At 36.2% G+C, this 20,604-nt stretch overlaps 1 protein-coding gene across 12 annotated transcripts in view; it reads right to left on the reverse strand.

Annotated features, from left to right (window-relative positions):
• The window catches only part of SOX6 (SRY-box transcription factor 6), a 600,111-nt gene that overhangs the window by 414,239 nt on the left and 165,268 nt on the right, over positions 1-20,604 (reverse strand). The window lies entirely within an intron of this gene.

Below are 20,604 nucleotides of genomic sequence, written 5' to 3' on the forward strand. Positions count from 1 at the left end.
GCTAGTTTGACCTTGATTTTTTGCTTTGATTCCAAAAACTAGGATTCTACCTTGTTTTCCTGTGCCTGAGTGCACTACTCCATCCAAGACCAAGTAACCTTCCACTTGCAGACTACTCAGAAACTGGACTCTGTCCTTTCACTCCACTTGGCATTACTGGCCTCATGGTGCCCTAGCTGCCTAAATCTCTAAATACCACAGGCCCCAGGCTTGTCTTGCTTTGTCTGCTTCATGAAACACATACACTCCTGTTTTGTGCCTCTCCTCTATGTACATGGACTATACTAATTGGTGTTCACTGTCCAGTCTTTTAGCTAATGCATTTTGTCTGCTGTGTTAACTTTCTCCTAGTGCTGCTCCCATCCCAGGGGACCACTATCAGTCTCTTGTTACAATAAACAGAACTTGTTTAGTCACATTTAGAGACGTGAAATGAACAACTAGCTAAAAAGTGAAAAGACAGATATAGCAATCAGTGGTTTCACAAATTGCTAAAAAAAAAAAGGCAACTCATGTTCACAGTCAGAATAAGAGAAAAGATAATGACTATGGAAAAAGAAGAACCATGGAAAGCTGAAAGAAAGTCCTTGAGAACTGGAATAGTAGGCTAGGTAAAACAAAGGGGAAAGGGGAAAATGTTTTAATTTTAATCATTTGCTTTTATTTTCATGGAACCTATTTTAAAAGGTCAACAAAACAATGATTATTTAACCCAAAGAGAAGATTCAAGTGACTAAAAGAAAAATAGAACTGGACTGATAGAATTCAGAAAACTCTGATTTCTCATGGCCTCTCTATCACTTCCTAGATTTCTTATCTGGATTAAATCTCTTAAGTTTTCTGTGCCTTCAGCTCAAATGGGTATAATAAACCATGCTTTGTATGTCTAGGACTATTTTGATAATTAAACAAGATCATATTTATTAAAGAGCTTTGAAATTATAAATACCATATAAATAAGGGATTAGTGTAGCTATATAAATTGCTATTATATAAAGATAATAATTGACACTTATCCACAAAGGACACAAAGTGGTAATTAATATATATATTAATTTAAGTATAGTTGCTTTATAATATTTTATTGGTTATATTCCTTTCAGGTGTACAATATACTTATTTGACATTTTTATACCTTACAATGCAATCACCCCACTAATTCTAGTAATCAGCTGTCACTTTGCAAACTTATCGCAATATTAATGACTACATTCCCCTTCACAGTTTTACCCATTCACCCATCCCCGCCCCTCTGCCAACATCCTTTTGGTCTCTGTTTCTATGAATCTATTTTTGTTTTTGTTTTGTTTAGATTCCACATATAAGTGAAACCATATGGTATTTGTTTTTCTCTGTCTGACTTAATTCACTTAGGATAATACCCTCCCGGTCCATCCATGTTGTCGCAAATGGCAAGATTTCATTCTTTTTCACGGCTGAGTAATATTCCTGTGTGTGTGTGTGTGTGTGTGTGTGTGTGTGTGTGTGTGTGTGTGTACGTACCACATCTCCTTTACCCATTCATCTATCAATGGACACCTAGGTGGCTTCTGTATCTTGGCTACTGTAAACAATGCTGCAATGAACATAGTGGCGTGAGTCAGACAATTAAGTTCACACTGTGCATTTACACAGTGGAAAGTTTGAGAATTTAATTGTCTGGCCTTTCGTATACCTATCTGAATTAGTGCTTTTCTTTTCTTTGGATAAATACCAGAAATGGAATTGCTGGGTCATATGGAAGGTCTATTTTTAAAGGAAAGTGTAAACCATAGACAGTAAAGAAACAGACAAGAGTTTGTGACATATGTTTCCTAAGAAAATTTCAAAATATAACCAATATCAGTTAGGAGCAGAATAAAGCAAAATCATCCCAAAATATAGATAAGTAATCAGGTTAAGCGCCCAGGTCAGACACAAACTTTAAGGGTCTTATCAGAAGGACTTCTAGATAAAGAAAAGAATCATTTAGAGTGACACTGTTGACTGTCATCCAGAGCCATCTCCCTAAAGCTAGAGTTCAGAGTGACTTCAAGTGGCCAAAATCTGGAGCATCTGTCTCAAGGCATTTAAACTTAGGCCAACGTGGCCTAGGAGTCAGTCAAGTGCTATGAGTTAATTTAACTGGATAATGTATACATGTGAACATTGACAAAACAGAAGTCATTAGCCAGTGTACAAAGAGGTTGATGACAGTTGTCCATGTGAAGAAAAAAAGGATTGACTCTTGACTTTAAAAAGGCACTTTCATCTTTTTAAGTTCCAATAAACGCATTTAACAAATATTGTTGGAACATCTACTGTGTTCTCTGGTCATGACACTGGGGAATATGACAAAAACAGTCAGAAAAAAATCTCTGCTATCTTGAGCTTATGTTGTAGGAAATATAAGGGAAAGACGGCCCCCAAAAAAGTAACAGATATGCAAATTAAACAGTATGTTAAGAGCTGATAAAAGCTATAGAAATCAATAGAACAGCATTAAGGGGATCAGGAATGTTTGGAGGACTTCAATTTTAAAATAGGGTGGTCAAGGTAGACCCCACTGAGAAGATGGCATCTAAGCAAAGACTTGAAAGAAGTGATGGAGTTTAGTGGGATTCTATGATCATATAGGGTTTTTTCCACCAATTTTTAAATAAATGAAAGATGTCTTTATAAATTAACTTTCATATTATAATAGTGAAAAGTTGGAAATCAATAATTTAATGGTAAAATAAATTGTAGTACATCCATATGATGGTATATTATGTAGTCATTAGAAATCATGTTTTCAAAAGACCATTAACATGTAAAAATCCAATAAAATGATTTCTTAAATACAAAAATGTATCTAAAGTATGATCCAGTTGTGCTTTTTTTTTTCATTTAGTCAACAGCTATTTTTCAAGTACCTACTATGAGCCACACACTGTTCTGGACACCGAAGAGAAGGCAGTAAACAAGCTACATATGTTCTTTCTTCTCGTACACACTTAGATAAAAGACTGAAATAAACTATGTCAAAATGTTACTGGGGAGTAGATTTTTTACTGTGAAATAATAAGCTTAAATTATGGATTATTTTATTTTCTCTTCTATGTTTAAAAAGAGCCCAAAGTTTTTAAATATGTTCTGAACAATTCTAAAAATAAACTATGCCATTTATAGTGACCTGACTATTATGATTCATATTTGCCTTGGGATATTGGTTTGTATAAAGCGCATATTTATACTCCTAATGTTCTATCAAGTGTATATTGCATTTTTCAATCATATACTGATTCTTATGTCCTCCAACATCAAACAAAGTTGAAAAACATCAGTTTCCTTTCTACAGATGCAAAAACTAAGAAGCAGAACAGTTAACTAATTTTCAAGTGTTTAAATCCTAAATTATAATAATGCAGATGAAAGTATCTCACACAGTACCTAAACCAAGAAAGTCTGCAGATTCTGAATGCACCTTAGGGTTACATCTCTCCCCATTATGCTGCAGTTTTTGTAGGGGCTTTTTGTCAGGAAAAAAAGAAAGATTCATTTATTTAAAATGTAACTTTAATAGTTATGAAAAACCTGATCTGAAACCCAACCCCACCATCACCACCAGATGCTAGCTTTAGTACCTCTCCACCACCCACTAGAATGACGAGAAAAAAATGCTAGACATGTTCCTATAATGCTTCTTCATTCTTTCATTTCAAGTTCTTATATTTAAATAGTATAGCAAATGGCATCTATTTGTCTACCTCTAACTATTTGAGTTACCTCTGGCAAGCCATTTCAACTCTCTGGCCTCAATTTTCTTATTTTTCAAATACAAGTAGACTAGATAATCTCAACAGTCCTTAAGTCTAGAGTTTCAGGATATTATTATTTGAAGTCTGTGAGGTTCCTGCAATAAATTAAAGGAACACAGCTTCTCAAAAAAAGAAAGCCTACAATAATAGGGACAGTTTGCTAGAAGAAGGTGAAAAACAAAGACCTGGGTTTAAAAGAGAATTTGAAAATCCCCCCAACCCCCTGGACCAAGCCCAGCTTCAATTACACAAGGGTTATTCGGAGACAATAGAGAGGAAGAAATACGAAGGTTCCTTTGATCATCAAAAGATGATCTTTCTTGCTTAAGAAGATGATGTTCCTATACTCTTTCTGGTTGTACACACACACACACACACACACACACACATACACACACAACCGTTTTAATATTGACATGGAAGGAAAATACAAGTCACCTATTTTGCTGAAAGAAAAGAGTTTCAAACCCAGAGAGGGTGATTCGGTTTTGAGGATTTTTAAGAAATATCACTGTATCCAATCGTTTTCTATCACCACCTCTGTAATACAGAATCCCCAATAGCTCTTTAAATTGTGGCATTTTCTTATGTACAGAGAGAAAAATTTGTATTACTGTTGCAGCAAAATCTAAACAGTTTCCTGTAAACTTTCTGTGATGGAAGTCATAGAATTTATGATAAAACCCTGTAGAGTGGTGAAACAAATTTCTTTCCTATTTATCATTCATTTGATTCAGTGTACATTTGAAGGAAAACCTTTTAAGAACACCAATATGTGAGAAAGCTACAACAACTAAATTTATTGTTAAGTCACATCATTGGTCCTCCTGGGAGTTCAGGAAGAAAGCTTAAATCACATTTCCTAACACATTGGAGAGCTTCCCAGAGATGCGATGGCCCACAGAGGCAAACCATCCAAAGCACACCGGAATCTCAGAGATGGTGACAAAGAAATAGCACTTTGCCTAATAAAAGCAAATTGAAAATTACCCTTTTATTTTTTTCTCACAAAGTACAAACTCTCTCTTTCCCCATTTTTCTCCTTCCCCCTCCCCCTCTTGTTTCACCTGACTAAACTGTAGGTATTTGTTCCATCACCTGACTTAGGGGCTGGCTAGAAATATTAGAAAAAAACAATCTACCATTGTTCCATGAGACAACAACCTTTCATGTCCTTGAAGCTCACCATGACCTTTCATCTTTCCTATCCCCAATGGTCTCTCCTAACAACTAAAACTACACTCAGTTGGGCTGAATTCCAGATTGTCATAAAAAGAACCCTGTCCTTTCAAAACAAAACCAATTTTTACACCAAGGTGGGGGAGAAACACAAGTCCATTGTTCCCTCACAGATGGAAGTTGGGAGTTACTAAGGCAACTGCTCTAATCCTCCTTTTTACCACCTTTTTCACATCACTGGCCTATCAAGTATGCTACCTTTTAACTCATAAGCTCAAAAGCTGGTAGTCTAACTGGCTGCCCTAATTAGCTACGATTTTCACACTACAGACAACATGATGAGCTAATCGAAATTTGCAAAATAATGACGTACCTCCAGCAAATATTCCTCCTCCTGAGGCCCAGTCTTAGAATAACAATAATGAGACCATTATTAGAGAAGGGCATTAAAATGCTGCACTGCTGCTAAACAGAGAACTTAATTGTTCTGGTCTTGTCCATTGAATCAACAACCTATTGTTGTGGACTTGAAAAATAAAGGACTGGAGAATGGGTGCCATGATGATTGGTCTGCGAGGCCATACCGGCAGTCTGTAGAATTGTTTTCTTTTGAAACTCTTGATGGACTAGTAGTTTTGTTTAAAAGTAACATAAAAGGCGATTGTCTGGATAAAAAGTCCTATTTATTGAAATCCTTAGAAGCAGTTGCATGGATTTGTTCATGACCCCTGAGATAAAAACATAGTGACCATAATAACACCATTTGTAGACAGCCCTGTTACCACTGCCTACTGTAACATAAGATAAGAGACAGTCTTTTCTAGCTACTGTAGGAAGGAAGGAAGTACTTCTGAGCAGAAAGCAAGAATGATAAAAGGTCAAATACTGGCTAAAGCTCATTAATCTCTGAAAGGGAGACTTTTAAAAATAATGCTAATTTAAGAATTCTGCACAATTGCTACAGATTCAAGCACATGTAAAAAGGCTCATGGCTCTTTTTTTTCCTCACTTTTGAGTTTCTTTCCTTTGGCTAAAAAAAAAAAAAAGAGAGGATTAAAATAAAATAATTATTAAATAATTGAAGCAAGATGTCTCAGGATAACCTGGAGAACAAGAAACTCGAAGTTTTCCAGATAATTATTCTTATGGTCATCCTCAGTCTATCACAAGAATAATAAAATACTGAAGTTAAAGATTAACTAGAGCAGGATTCTTAGCAGTAGAAAAGCACTGTTTACACACTGTAAAAGTGTCTTCTATATGGAGCCACAGTACATGTTTTCTGTAAAGTCAGGTCAGGATTTTAATGTTAAATGGTAGTGGGAGGGAGTGTACTTCTATGTTAGCAGGTATTTGGGGTCTGTGGGGGGGGTCTGTTTATTCATTATCAAGTGAAATCTGCATTATATAAAAATGTATTAAATTGTAAATAAGACCTCTTGCTTCATTCAACCTGTGTTTTGCTTCATTTATCTTCATCTTGTTGAGCTAAATTAATTAACAATCTCTCTGTTGCATACTTTCTCTTTTCATTACATCAAATAATGGTCTGTATATGGAGAAAACCCTCACCACGGGAATTCTGCAACTGTATGCTATGAGGAGTTTCTGTGTAACAGCGTATCAATACTAACTAGATACATTCATTTTATAAGCATTTAGTAAATGTACTTTTCATTGTTAAAAAACCAATTACATGCCTAAATTCTTTACACATTATCAATAGAAAACCATTAAAAACAAAAACTGAACTAGAAGCTGCAAGAAACTTGAAAAAGAAAAAAAAAAATCGATTGTGTGTCCACAATCAGGTTTCACCACCCTGTCACCAAAAATAAGAAGCAACACACGCAAATTTGGCAGGTATGTTTTCACAGATACAACACAACATTGCATAAGAGGTTTAAAAGACACACCCCAAACTGTTCTGCTCCTTGCTTTGGAATGTCTAATATGTGATAAATTGGATGATTAGAATTTCATTGGTAAATCCCATTATTTTAAATCTATAAGAGTGAAATGTGTTAAACTCTTTTGTAAGTTTTCTTTCAACCTGAAACACTGTGGCATCTGGAGCTATGCAAATGGACAAAACAGTAAAGCCCTTTTTAATCTTTCCCTGATCAACCAGTGCTTATTTCTCCAATCACAGCTTTGTGCGTGATATCTTTCTGCTAGCATTTCTTATTTAATTAAAACAGACACTGACAGAAGGACATGGATTAGTACTGTAATGATGCATTTACTTAGATTAATCGGAGGCTCCTTTTAGAGTAATGGCTTAAACAAAGAACAAAAGGAAATTGTTATGAAACAGCCTTTTATCCCAGGCAAAGGTCACATCATGAGGTTTTTAATTTTGTCAGCTTCTGTTATACTCTGCCTTGCTAGTGGAACATGAGAAGTGCTTTTACCCCCAATAAAGCCAGTTATTATAAAAACAGCCATTAAAGCTGCAAATTAAAACATCTGATTTTAAAACCGGTTACTTAGCTTTCAGAATCCTCTAATTAGCATGTTGTACATTGTTGTGAGGAAAAGAAGACTAAAATGCTAATGACCTACCACCAGGTGACCACACTGCTGTGCAAAATAATAAGGACCTTTCCAAGTAATATGATGAATTAACCAAATACAGGTCCCCCATCAAGCAGCCCTCCTCCAAGTTCAACTCCAGATGAATGCAGGCCATAACGGTTAAGATGTATTCAGTCCAGGGGACGCTGACTCTCAGCCTGGTACTTCTTATATATTTACGAAAAAGCAGACGTCTTTCTACCACTAAAGAAAGTGAATGAAATAGCAACACTATATAGTGGGTCTGAAAGTAGAAAAGACAATAGTCAGTTGATTTCAAAGCACAAAGAAAGAATAAAGAACCATGTCCCTAAACTAAACTCCTCTTACCCCCTCTTTTCATCCAACATTTTCCTTCCTCTTAAATAATATGGACTTTTAGAATATAAATGGGATTAAAATTTGAAAGCTGAGTCTTTGCTCAGAACATTCCTTTTTACATGACCTTGTCTTTCTTTCCTTCCTTCCTTCCTTCCTTCCTTCTCTTTTTTCTTTCCTTTCCTTTCCTTTCCTTTCCTTTCCTTTCCTTTCCTTTCCTTTCCTTTCCTTTCCTTTCCTTTCCTTTCCTTTCCTTTCCTTTCCTTTCCTTTCCTTTCCTTTCCTTTCCTTTCCTTTCCTTTCCTTTCCTTTCTTTTCTTTTCTTTTCTTTTCTTTCGTTCTTTTTAAAGGAGGGCGCAGCTCACTGTGGTCCATGAGGGGATCGGATTGAACCGGCAACCTTGGCGTGATCAGGACCACACTCTAACCAACTGAGCTAACCTACTACCCCATTAGCTTGTCTTTAAATGGCTCGAAGTAAATCCAGTTTCCTTTTTCCCAGCCTTGATTTTCCCATCTTACTGACTCCACTCACCACCAACCCTCACTTGTCCAAATTTGCTCTTAACAAAGGATATAACAAAGGATATATTGGCATTTGTGTTTCTTACAATATGAATATGAATGAATTTAACTCAATTACTTGCATTTTCTTCCTTATCTTTCTTTATGGACTGAATGATTCTGTGCCTTGTCATGCTTGCATACGTCTGCTGAATATATAGACTAAGTGGGGAGTTCTCCAGAGTTTCTCAAATCAACCCAGAAAGAAAATACATTTCATTTTCAGTGAAGTCTCATGCACACATCACTGAGTGGCAGGCTCTAGGAATTTCTTTAAATCAATGGGAAACATATATTGCCATTGGAATGGAAAGAAATCACTCAGGATCACCTGTCTTATTTGCCCAGTTGCATCGCTTCAAAAAGGGGTTATTTGAGGTTGCTTCAATTGTCTATGGACATAAGAATGCTGCAGATTGAACCTCCCCAAAACTCAGTGGCTTGAAACAATAAGCATTTATTTAGTTCATGTGTTTGCAGGTCAGCTGGGCATTTCTTATGGCTTTAGCTGAGCTCACCAACATGTCTATGGCTGGCTGGCTTTTGGCTGATCTAGGATGGCCTTGGCTGAGACAACTACAGTAATTCCACTCTGCTCCATAAGTCTCATCCTCCAGCACACTAGCCCAGGCTTGTTCTTCTCATAGTGACAGAAAAGGGCAAGAATGTGAAGAGAAATGCACAAGTGCTTTTACAAGCCTCTACGTGTGTCACATTTGCTGTCATCCCATGGGCCAAAGCAGTTAAATGATGGATCCCCTGGTCAAGAGGTGAGACAGAGGGCTCTGTCCACAGTGAAAGGTCAGCGTAAAGTTTCATGGCCAAGATCATGCATACAAGTAAGGGCGAAGGAGAATTAAGGCCTTTTGAGCAATCGGTCTTAGCAAAGAGATCAAGGTCATGTTGATGATTTCCAGGTTCTTCAGTAGAAGTTTCTGTTTTGCTCCAATGTAGTCTAGATAGCGACTCAAAATTGATATGATTTTTATTTTAATAAGTAACAATTAACAAACAACCCCACCCCACTATATCTCCATTGATTTCCAACTTAAAAACTGCAACTACAAAGCTAATTCTAAAATATGACCGGTACAAGTTCACCTTTATTTTTCCTTACTGACTAGTTGTGAATCAGTTATTCCTTGATAAAAGGTTTCAAAACTACAAACTGTTGCGTTTCAGAAGTCTCCCTTCTACCCAGAAAGGCAGCTAAGCCTGAGGAAATATCTAATGGACGCTGGATACAGAATTTTCTTCATCACTATATCTCAGAAAGTATTGACAGTTCCATTCCACAGAATCCTGGCAAATAGGATATCACAGTCCCTCACGACAGCAGACATAGCCACAGCAGTGTTAAAAAAGAATAAGTTTTTTAAGCCTAGCCCTTATCACTCATATCCCTATTGATCTTCTAATATCTCTGATTATGGAAAGAAAACCTTTGGTCAAGGAGCGGCTATGTGCGAGAGGGTGTCCTAGAATAAGATGATGGAGAAGCTAATGTTAAACTCTACAAACTCTCTGTTTCTGACCCTATGAAGCAGAATGAGGAAAGTATGATGGTGGCTGCATGAATTTCCCAGAGTTCATCTGGTTGGGGCCCAACACATAGTTTTAGGGAGATACCTAGAGCCAGTTACCAGTCTTTCCATTTAGATACACTCATACGGCAGGAGTAGGAGTGATTACTGGGCAGAATTCCTAAATCCTGTGGCAAAGGAAATACTATCCTATATAGCACCACTCAATAATTATCCCTGTGAGCAATTAAAATAACCAGTGAAGTGGGTCTCCAAAAGCAGCCTTCAGCCATTCCTTCATTTGAGCCAGCAGTGACAATGAGGGCTGCCAGAGCTGGCACTAACACCCGAAGAAAAAGAAAGGCCAGCAAAGCTCAATCTTGCATCCAAAGATATTAAAAAGAAAACTGAATAACATGGAGAAAACTATCTTAAGAATAACCCAATGAATGGAGAACAGAAAAAAATGCATAATAAAAAGCTTTTTAAGTCCCTTCAATTTTTCCACATTCCTTTACAACTTATTTCAGTAATAATTTTGTTTTCAAATGAAGCCCTATATTACGGTTTGCCTTTTATAAACAAGGAGGATACCTGGCAAGAACGCAATTTGCACTGGTTTTCTAGTTTTGGTCCACAAATCCTCTCCCCTGGTTTTTAGCAAGTAGCAAGCATTAGAGCAGTGATCCAAGGCCATGGGACAGAGCAAAGCTAACAGGTCCACATAAGAATCAAGACAAGCATTGTGTCCTCATCAACACTGGGTTCTAAACAAACAATAGGCTCATGTTTAGTGATCTGTAGTAATTCTTCTCAAGAGAAGCAGCTTGGGCTTAACTCAAAGGTTCCTTTAACAGTCTCTTTGCTTTGACAAAGCTGCAGAAAGAAAGAGAAACAAAAGCACCTGGATATCAACAAAAGGAAAGGGGCTTCGAAAACAAGGATGAAAAAGAAAGACAACTTCACATCATCTTTGAATATCCAGTATCTGGTACATCGCAGCTATTCAAAAATCATGTTGAATTAAATTGTGATATATTTATAAGAACAGATAAGGGTGGAAGAACATAATCACCTCTTTTGTAAGAAATTGCATCAGTAGTCATGTCAGATACTCAGGAAGCCCAAATTTAAGAGTTCCTAACATTTGTGTTGAACAACATTTTATAGGATGAAATGAGATTAAACATAGGTCAAATTGCATGTGGAGCCACACCTACTTCTCAGATTTTTTTATAGAGATGAAAATCTGACCCAAACTAATTCTTAAGGAGAAACTTGGAAGAAGAATGATGTTATAAATGGCTTAATGCAACCAATTGAGTAATTATGGGGCCTGGAAGAGAAGCTCTTTCCTTTTGCCTTTTAAAGGACAGTAGGGTTATAAACAGAGTAATTGGATGTATTTAAATCTCATACCATGTTTAGCTTCAACTTTGGTGCAGGACCCCTTTTTAATGTTCAGTTAAACATTTCTCTGATAATATCTTCTCTAACCAATGTCATCAACCTGCTCTCCTCTTAATCCCAATTGATCACATCACAGGTCTGCTAAAAAATATTCAGAGATACACACCAAAATAACTGCACTGCTGTGACAGAGACTATGGAAGTAACATCCATATCTCACCAACATTTTCTCTATCCCCAACTTCCCTCCCTCCAATACCCCCAGCCCCCAAAATACAGCTATCTCAGGTTGATGTTTCAAAATCCTTTAAGGATTAAAAAAAAAAAAAAGAAAATTTTTCTCCTAGTTAGAATTTAAACTTAAGTGCCTCTAGAAGGGGTAATACTATGACTTCCTTTAACACTACGATGTCTATGACCCCCAACTCATTTTATAAGGCTAGAATATCCTTGATTCTAAAACAAAATGAAGATCCTATAAAAAGAGAATATTATACACTAATCTCACTTATGAACACAGATGCAAAAATCCTTTAAATATTAACTAATTCTAGAGTATAAATGAACATCCTTCAAGAACAAGTAAGTTTTAATCCCAGTAATGCTAGATGAGTCAGAAAATCTGCCAATAACACCATATGCACAGACTAAAGAAGAAATATTGTATGAACATCTCAATAGATGCAAGAGGTGCAGAAAAAACCTACAGAAGATTTCATAGTTAGTGGTAAAATGTTAGGATACATTCCTATAAAAGTCAGAAACTATGTCTTCCCTCACTAAGAGCTTCAGGAGAATGGAATATTGTGAATGGAGTATCTCAAGACCAGGCTGAAGACTAAAGTGAGGCTCAAATGGGAGCTCTCACCCAAAGAAGGTAAGACATAGCAGGGCTTCCCTAGATGTCTATACGGGTCATGGCAAGCTCTGTGTGGTGGGAAATGTTTGTTTAACGTTAAATGAAAAACAAAGAACACAGTAACACCTATGCACTGATTATAATTATGCTAAATTGCTTTTAAATATATGGACAAGAACTAAAAATATGTAGGTAAAAATGAAAACAAATGGCAAATTGTGACATATGTAAGATTGTTTACCTTGTTTTAACGTAAATACAAATTTTAACCAAAAAATAGTAATAATAGAGGTATATATGACCACTATGGAATACTATCCTGTGAGAAGGTTTGGGTAGGGAAAATAAACAGATAGTGAGTGACTAAAAACAAAGAAACACCACCACATAGAATGGTTACAGCAAGAGGAAAGGAGAGGCTATTAGAAGCAGGTTCTTCCTAGAAATTTTATCCAGTTTTAAATTTTATTTGGTCTGAGTTGCAAACTTGCGGTCATTTGAGGAAAGGGGAAATCCTACATCGTGATAGATAATAAAACTTCAAACTCACTACCTCTGAGAAATTTCACCAATATAACAGGTGTGTATGCCATTCCAAATGAACTATTGTCTGCCTGGACTTTTAAAGCTTCGGGCTTCTGTAACTTTGATGTGATCTTAAAATGGTTCTAAGTAGGCCCTTACTCTCTCATGAATGAGCTACTTATCACCCCAACTTCTGAACAGAATCATTTCCTAATGAGAAGCTCAACACCCAAGGGACTTAGATCTGTGGGACATAGCTATAACCTATAAGAATTAGGGAGAAAATAGTGCAAATTTAAAATCTTGGCACTGAACATTTTCCCAGTAAAGACCAAATTTGGGGATATACATTCCTGAGTGGCAGGGGGGAAAAAAACAAGAAAACTTAGGATCTTATCTTCATGCTGGGATTTTTTAATTTTTTTAAGCAATAAAATCTTACTATAAAATGGTCCAGCACCTTTTTAGGAGAGATAATCTTACAAAAATATAAATTAAAAGCACTGGCCATTTAAATGTGATTTACCAAAGTCAAGTAGAGTTTGCATAACCATTTCAAGAATAAATTTCCTTCCAAATTCAGATTCTTTTTTACCAGGAACACAGAAAATTTGTATTACAATATCCATTTCTTTTTGTCTTCCAAATTAGCGAGACGATCTCTAATTTGAAATAAATCCATGAAAGGTGATCTCAAGTCGAATTATATATTAATGAATCGGATTAACATATAAAAACTGTCACAAGCAGAGGATATTTCCTCAGAGCGTATGTAAATAAAGTATTGTCTCCAATTCCTGACCGAGTTGTGTATCTAACAAAAACATCAAACTGCAATTGACAAGTGAATATGAAAAATACAAGCAAGTTACAACTATATTTGGAAACTATATTTTTAACCCAGGAAAAATCCATACACTTATCCTGTTTTCAAAATAACATGAAGTCTGGAACTTAACTAGCTACATCATCTCATTTGCATTTTATTCTTTGACAATTTTAAAATTATTTCAGTAGAAATTAGTCTTGTTTAAACAGTAATGACTTTCATCCTATCACCCACATTGACGCACACTGATTTATTAAAGTGGAATAAATAAATTTCACACATTGGACAAGTCAATGGACATCAAAATAGTCCTCCAAATCACATATATCCATCCATCCACCACGTCAGTATGGAATTCTGGTTGTATTCGTTAGAATACTTTTAGTTGTAAGTGATAAAAACTAACTCAAAGTAGCTTTATCAAAAAAATAATTTATTGGCTCACCATGACTGAAAAGTCCTGGCTTCTGACACAGTTGGACTCAGGGCTAACTAATGTAATCAGGAGTTGGTCCCTCTCCATCTCCCAGACAGATTTTTCCCCTTCAGTGGCAGAAACTCCAACTTAGCAATCACAGTGCTTCTTTCCCAGAGACTCCAACAAAGATCCCAGGGTTAAGTCTCACTGGCCTGGCTTAGGTAACATGTTTATTTCTGAACCAATCACGGTGGCCAGGCACATAGAACACCCACTCCCTGTGACTTGGGAGGGTAAGGGCAGCTCTAACCCAACCACATTTACCAAAAGTGAAAGAAAGGTTGTTTCCCAAAAGAAAATCAAGGTGCTTTACCAGAAAAAAAAAAAAAAAAGTTCTGAACAGGGAATACAGTAAACAGTGTATCTGAAACTCATAAATTACTTTTCCCAATAATTATTACAGTGAGGTAACTTCAGGGGAAAATACAGAAATAATTGGTAACTCTTCACTGTAATAGCAGTTGCAGTGCCAAGATTTCTCTGAGTTGTTTCGATCAGTTTCAAAAGAGGAACAAAAACTATGAATCTAACCAGGCTAACATATTTCACAAAAGAATTGTTCTTTTGATAACTTTAGTTCCATTCCCTCAATTCAGAACCACCAATCCCAAAGTACTCTTTCGATCCTTAGCCATTGTTAAGTTTAAATCCTTAGAACACTTGCAAAGATTTATAGAGGCCTATCTTTAGCAACTTTCTTTAGAAATTTCTATTCATGGGTCCCTAAGCACTACAAAAACTGCTTTGGAGCCCAGCTATAAACATGTTTCTCTCTGAGGTCAAGTAAACCAACACTTTTATTTAGAATGAAGATCCTATATAATTCATTTATCTTAATTTCATTTGAAAAGACGTCTACTTTTTTAAATGCATGTGCCACAAAAGAACAACATGTTAAACTACTGTGTTTCCCCGAAAATAAGACCTAGCCGGACAATCAACTCTAATGCGTCTTTTGGAGAAAAAATTAATATAAGACCCAGTAGTGTATTATATTATATAATATTATATTATACTACATGTTATAAAGACCTGGTCTTATATTATAGCAAAGTAAGACCGGGTCTTATATTAATTTTTGCTCCAAAAGATGCATTAGAGCTGATTGTCCGGCTAGGTCTTATTTTCGAGAAACGCGGTATTATTGGCCATTTATCTCTTGGGTTGATGTGGTCATCAAAAGCTTTCTTGAATGAAGTATTTTATATCAGAGAATGGAAGGAGAATATAAATGCAAAGAAAGCCTAGGGAGAGTGCAAAGCTATTAAAGGAAAGAGTGGTTGAGTCATCAAAAGCAATATTCACTGATGTCAAATTCATTCACATGTTAATTGTATGCATATGTTTACAGCACTGAATGGGAGCAAACTACTGTGCTAGAGAAGGTACAAAGAAATACGGCATAGTTCCCACCCCAAAATCATAACTGGCAAGTGGGATAGAAGGAGCATGAGCTGTAATGGTAAGGGGGACATTTCAGTTCCTTCCCACCCACCCATCACAACTTCCAGATTTTGTTCAGGGACCCACAATTAATTTCACACTTTGCATTATTAAAAAATGTTTCACTCAACTCACCAGCAAATTCAAGAAACTACTTCTTCCCTAATTCCCAGGATAACATGGAAACAGTAAAAGCAATCAACACATATAAGAGAAGTTAAATGTAAGAAGAGCAATGCAAATTTTGTAAATTATAAAAAAAATGGGAGTGTGGAGATTTTCAGAATGTTTAAGTTACTCAATAACTATAAACTGAGTGCTCGTTGAATAATTGGTACTATGGTCATGTAAGTTCTTTAAGATGGATTTGACTTAATACCTCTGCCCTTAGGGGAAAAAAAAAGAAAGGAACTCTGGATCCAAAACTAACAGAAAACAACATTCACGGAAACTAGAAAGACAAATTGTGACAAGCAGAAAGAGAAATACAATATACTATGAATGTTCAAATGAAGTGAGATTGGAGAAGACTACAAGGAGGTGGGCCTTGAAAGATGGATAGAAATCCTATGAGTAAATATGTTTTTTAGAAGTATTCCAAGGAGAGGGAATGGTATGAAATATATCTATACCAATAAGTTCAAAAGTATCTAGATAATTTTAGATGATGATATCCTACTCATACAAGCCATTTTTAATGTCCTACATTTTTAATACATTGTATTATTGAAAATTAGAAGATTTTGAGATTCTAAATGATGCATGCTAGAATATTTTGGTAATCATCATATTCACAATGTAGAATTTGTTTCAGGCATTGTATGCCAAAGATACATGCTCGATTTTTTTTATTATTTATATTTTAGCAAATATAAATAACACGAGCAATAAAATATGAAGTAAGTCTCCCATACATAGCGAGTAGTATGTTTTAATGTTTGAGAGGCTAGATGTGTAAAACACCTGCTTAATTGGGTAGGTATAATCTGTATCTTCTCACCATAAAAACAATTGGGCCATTGTTACCTTGTGGCTGGCAAATAAAATACTTTATATCCCATTTGCACAAATATACCATTAACTACACAGGCAGAATGAATGATCAATCAGGAGGGATACCAGCAAATCTCAAGATTATCTGGCAGTCTAAATGGCATGGCTTTGGGCAACATAATAGTAAAGAGAACATAGGGGAAAATAATGTTTCCTGGCTCTATCAATTCCTGGGTTTAAACAAGTAAAGGCTTAAGGAATTTTGGATTTGGCTAGTGGGATTTAGGAATAGTCCTTTGATTTTACATATTCAGCATAAAGTTTAGCACATGTGACTTCCCAAAGGATTTCTCCCAATATGTAGCTATTTAAAGAACACACACTCTGGGTGGTGAACTCACAATGCAGTGTACAGATGATGTATTATAGAAATGTATACTTGAAACCTATATAATTTCACTAACCAATGTCACCCCAATAAATTTAATAAAAAAATTTTTAACTGATAAAGAACACACACTCACTGCACTAGCCTACCTCTCCCTATACAGTGAAAATGATCACCAAACTTCCCCCGTAGGAATTAGTACCACAGTAGGTTAAAGCAAAATTGGAGACAATCTGACCGTCATGTGTGTTGTGGTCATCTTGAAAAATCTATCTTCACATTTAGAATCAAGTGCAGGCTACTCATTCATTACCAGACTTTAACAGAAAATGTCCAGAAAAAGAGACTGCCTTTTCCAAGCTTCCTGTAGACTGACGTGCCAACTTTTCCCATTGGCCAGCCTCATGCTTCTAGCATTATTCTTTAGCAAAGGAAATATAAAACTAGATAGGTACAGAATTTTCCAAGATGTATTCTCATCCCCCAGTACTATAAAAATTATTTATTCTGAGTTCTACGCAGTTTTCCAAGTATGGCATTTTAGAGAATCCCACTGCATTAGGGGGATTCCAAAATTTCAAATTTGTAAATCGGAACGCTATCTGATAATTCTTGGAAGCAACGGGTGAATCATTTGCACCAGCTAAAAAAGTAAAAATCTGTCCAAAAGTTTTTGAATTAAGGACTCTTCATTTTAACAGGTTACCAGTTAATCCCAGAATTTAAACTTCAAGTGTCCACAACACTAAATCATTCCCAATCACATCTTTCAAGAACTTCGTACTGGTCTCCTCTTGTCGACATTTCCTACATTCTCACTCATCCACTCAACTACTCATTCCACAAATATTTATTGGATGCTTACTAACTGACAAACACTGTAAGTGACAAGAAACCAGAGGTGTATTTCTTCCACTTTGGGAACTATGGAATTTATGACGGAACATCACAAGAGGGTCCCTCCCAGAAAGCCACCACCAAATACTCTAAAGTCTGAGCTAGTAATTGGATGGGCGAGGTGGGAAACATAGACACAAAGATGTCATAGAAACAACGCCTTCTACCTCTCTGTCCAAACCATAGAAGGAAGGGTCAGAACTACTTACATAAATTTGATGCCCCATATTTGCGCCCTAGATAAGGAACCCATTCACCTACCCTAAAGCCACACTTGCTGGGAAAGTTGCAGTATTATTCTTTTTGAAGAGAGGAAGTGAGCTGCTTTTGATGAGCAGTAAGGAAGCAGTAACACACAGAACTGAAAAATCCAAGTGTGCTTAAGAAAAAAATCCATATATTGGCCCTTTGAGGCTAACCATGACTATCTAATTGACAAGAAAGTTAATGCAAAATATTTACTTTGGGTTCCGTCCAGACTGTAACTGCATTGCCTCCTAGAACGCCCATACCTCTGGCCCATCCCATCAACTGATGGCATATTGTGTTTCCTATCTGAAAGGCCCAAACACAGAGCTAGAGTGTGACTCATTCAGCAAAAATCCACAACTACTATGGGCTAGTGAGGAGGAAAGAGGTAAGAAAGATCCTTGGCAGGCATTTCAGATCCCCAGCCAGTTCAGCCTCTGCCTGACAGATGATGCCACAGTTTTCAGGATTTAAAAGGATTCTCTTCTCCAAGAGGACCAGAGTCTACACTAAAAATAGAGAAAGATGGAACAGAGTGAGAACCAGAATGCCGCAGAGGGAAGGAAGAGGAACAAAAGGTTTTACTACAAATTTCCAGCAACTTAATTTGGAAAATAAAAAGAATCAGTTTTAGAAGAGACTTGTAATGCTCAGATCTGAATGTATTTCTTATTTTTAAAAAGATAAATGCCCCCAGTACTTTTATAAAGGAAATGTAAATATATCCACCAAGTGCAATGCCCTAAACTTTACGCAGATACTAGTAAAAGAAAGTGTCCACAATTTGAATGTTTCCAATTGTTTCATGCAGTGATTCCCCACTTTTAACTCTCTTGTTTGATATAATTTTTAAGTGTTTTTGTCCATTGTAAATTATTTCTCTCAGTTTATTCTGTAACTAAAACTCTCTCGCTGAGTAAAACATTTTGAAACGTTCTCTAAACAAAGTGAAATTCCTGATGCCACAGCTTTAAAAAGTATGATGATTATGAAAATAAAAAAGTGAGTTTCCTGGAATACTCATCCAGTTGGTCCTTGAACATCATTCTATGCTTGTCAATGCTGAGAATCTTTCATTTGTATATTAAAGTCACAAACATATAAAAAATGTATTTTCCCCTCCCGTTATACCACCACATCCAAGGAAAGCTATTGACACTGATGCCCCCCAGGCAGATATCATGCAAATGAAAACAGAGACTCCATCTCAAACACTCCTGAAGTAGAAAGTACTTCTTTACATTCTTCAAATTAAAATTCATAAAATAAATAATTCTAAACAAGTGATGCGATAATCATCATTAATTTATTTTCCTCTGCTTTCCATAAGAAGCAAAAATAGCCTAGGCTCCAAATGCATTGTAAGAGGAGATTGGAGAATTTAAGATCAAGAATTATTATCTTGAGAACATGGGACTGCTCCTCAGGCAATTAGGTAGCACCACAAGGTAACTGTCAACTTAAAACAAATACTATCCACTGTTTCTACTCTCAAGGCAGAATATAACAATTAGCCTTAAGAAAAGTGCATCAGGAATAAGAGAAATGGGAACAAGTGACAAATGTCTAGCCTGAGGCAGACTTCAATCTGGCAGGCTTCCCCCACATATTCCTAATAGCATTCAATGGACCAAATATCCTTGGCTCTGTCCCATGTATTACTTTGGGATTAAAAAAACAAACAAACAGTGGTAGACAAAAAGTGTGTGTTGGGGGTTGGGATGGTAGGGGGCCTGGATGCCAGGCTTCAAACAGTTAAGCGCAGGCACCTTCCTCTACTATGGAAAGTTAAACAGAAATTTTTTTTACAAGCTGGCACCAGCTCACATAATGAGATGCATTGTCAGTCCTCACTAAGTGAAATATTTGTGTTGCCATGCAGCTAAACAAATGCCTTTTTTCACTTTCACTTAAGACAGCCTCCCACTCCTATTTCTCTAAACAGTAGAGGCAGGTCTAGCCGGGTAACATGTGTAGTCTGGGCAGCATGTTTCCTGCTGCCCCACAAAAGGCGCATTTATATTAACATTCCAGATTCGTGGGGAATTATAGAAACTCCACACATTAAAGCCAACGTAAAATTTCTGCTATTTTAATATCGTCACTTATCAATCAATGCAACTTGCCACAGAGTGAAATAATACAGTAGCATTAAAATCACTAAACATTTAAGAGTGTGGCAACATTTTTTTCATTTGCACATTACTATTCATAATGCTAAGGCAATCTCCTATATAAAACATGATGAATTCACAAGTATGATTATCAAATTTATGGTGTGTGCTCACTACAGCACACATTATGGTTTGGTAGCTTGTTTGCCCTGAAGTAACAAAGATTTGCATAGAGTTTAAATGAGTATGGTCTATACAAACCATAGTTAAAATATTATTACAGTTATATGCTTTTCTATATAAACCAGTAAAAAAAATCATATTTTGTTCTTCTTTAGGGCAGTATTTTATTACAATTAAATGAAGAGCTTAGCTCTGCTATTTCTCTGAAAACAAAATCAAGACCAAAAGAGAAACAATTCAAGAATTAGATGTGAAAATCATAGTGAGAAATTTAAAAAAAATTAAAGCCTAAAACG

This window comes from Rhinolophus sinicus, chromosome 14, assembly GCF_057876585.1.
Source record: "Rhinolophus sinicus isolate RSI-liver-muscle chromosome 14, RSI-T2T, whole genome shotgun sequence".
NCBI classification, from domain to species: Eukaryota; Metazoa; Chordata; class Mammalia; order Chiroptera; family Rhinolophidae; genus Rhinolophus; species Rhinolophus sinicus.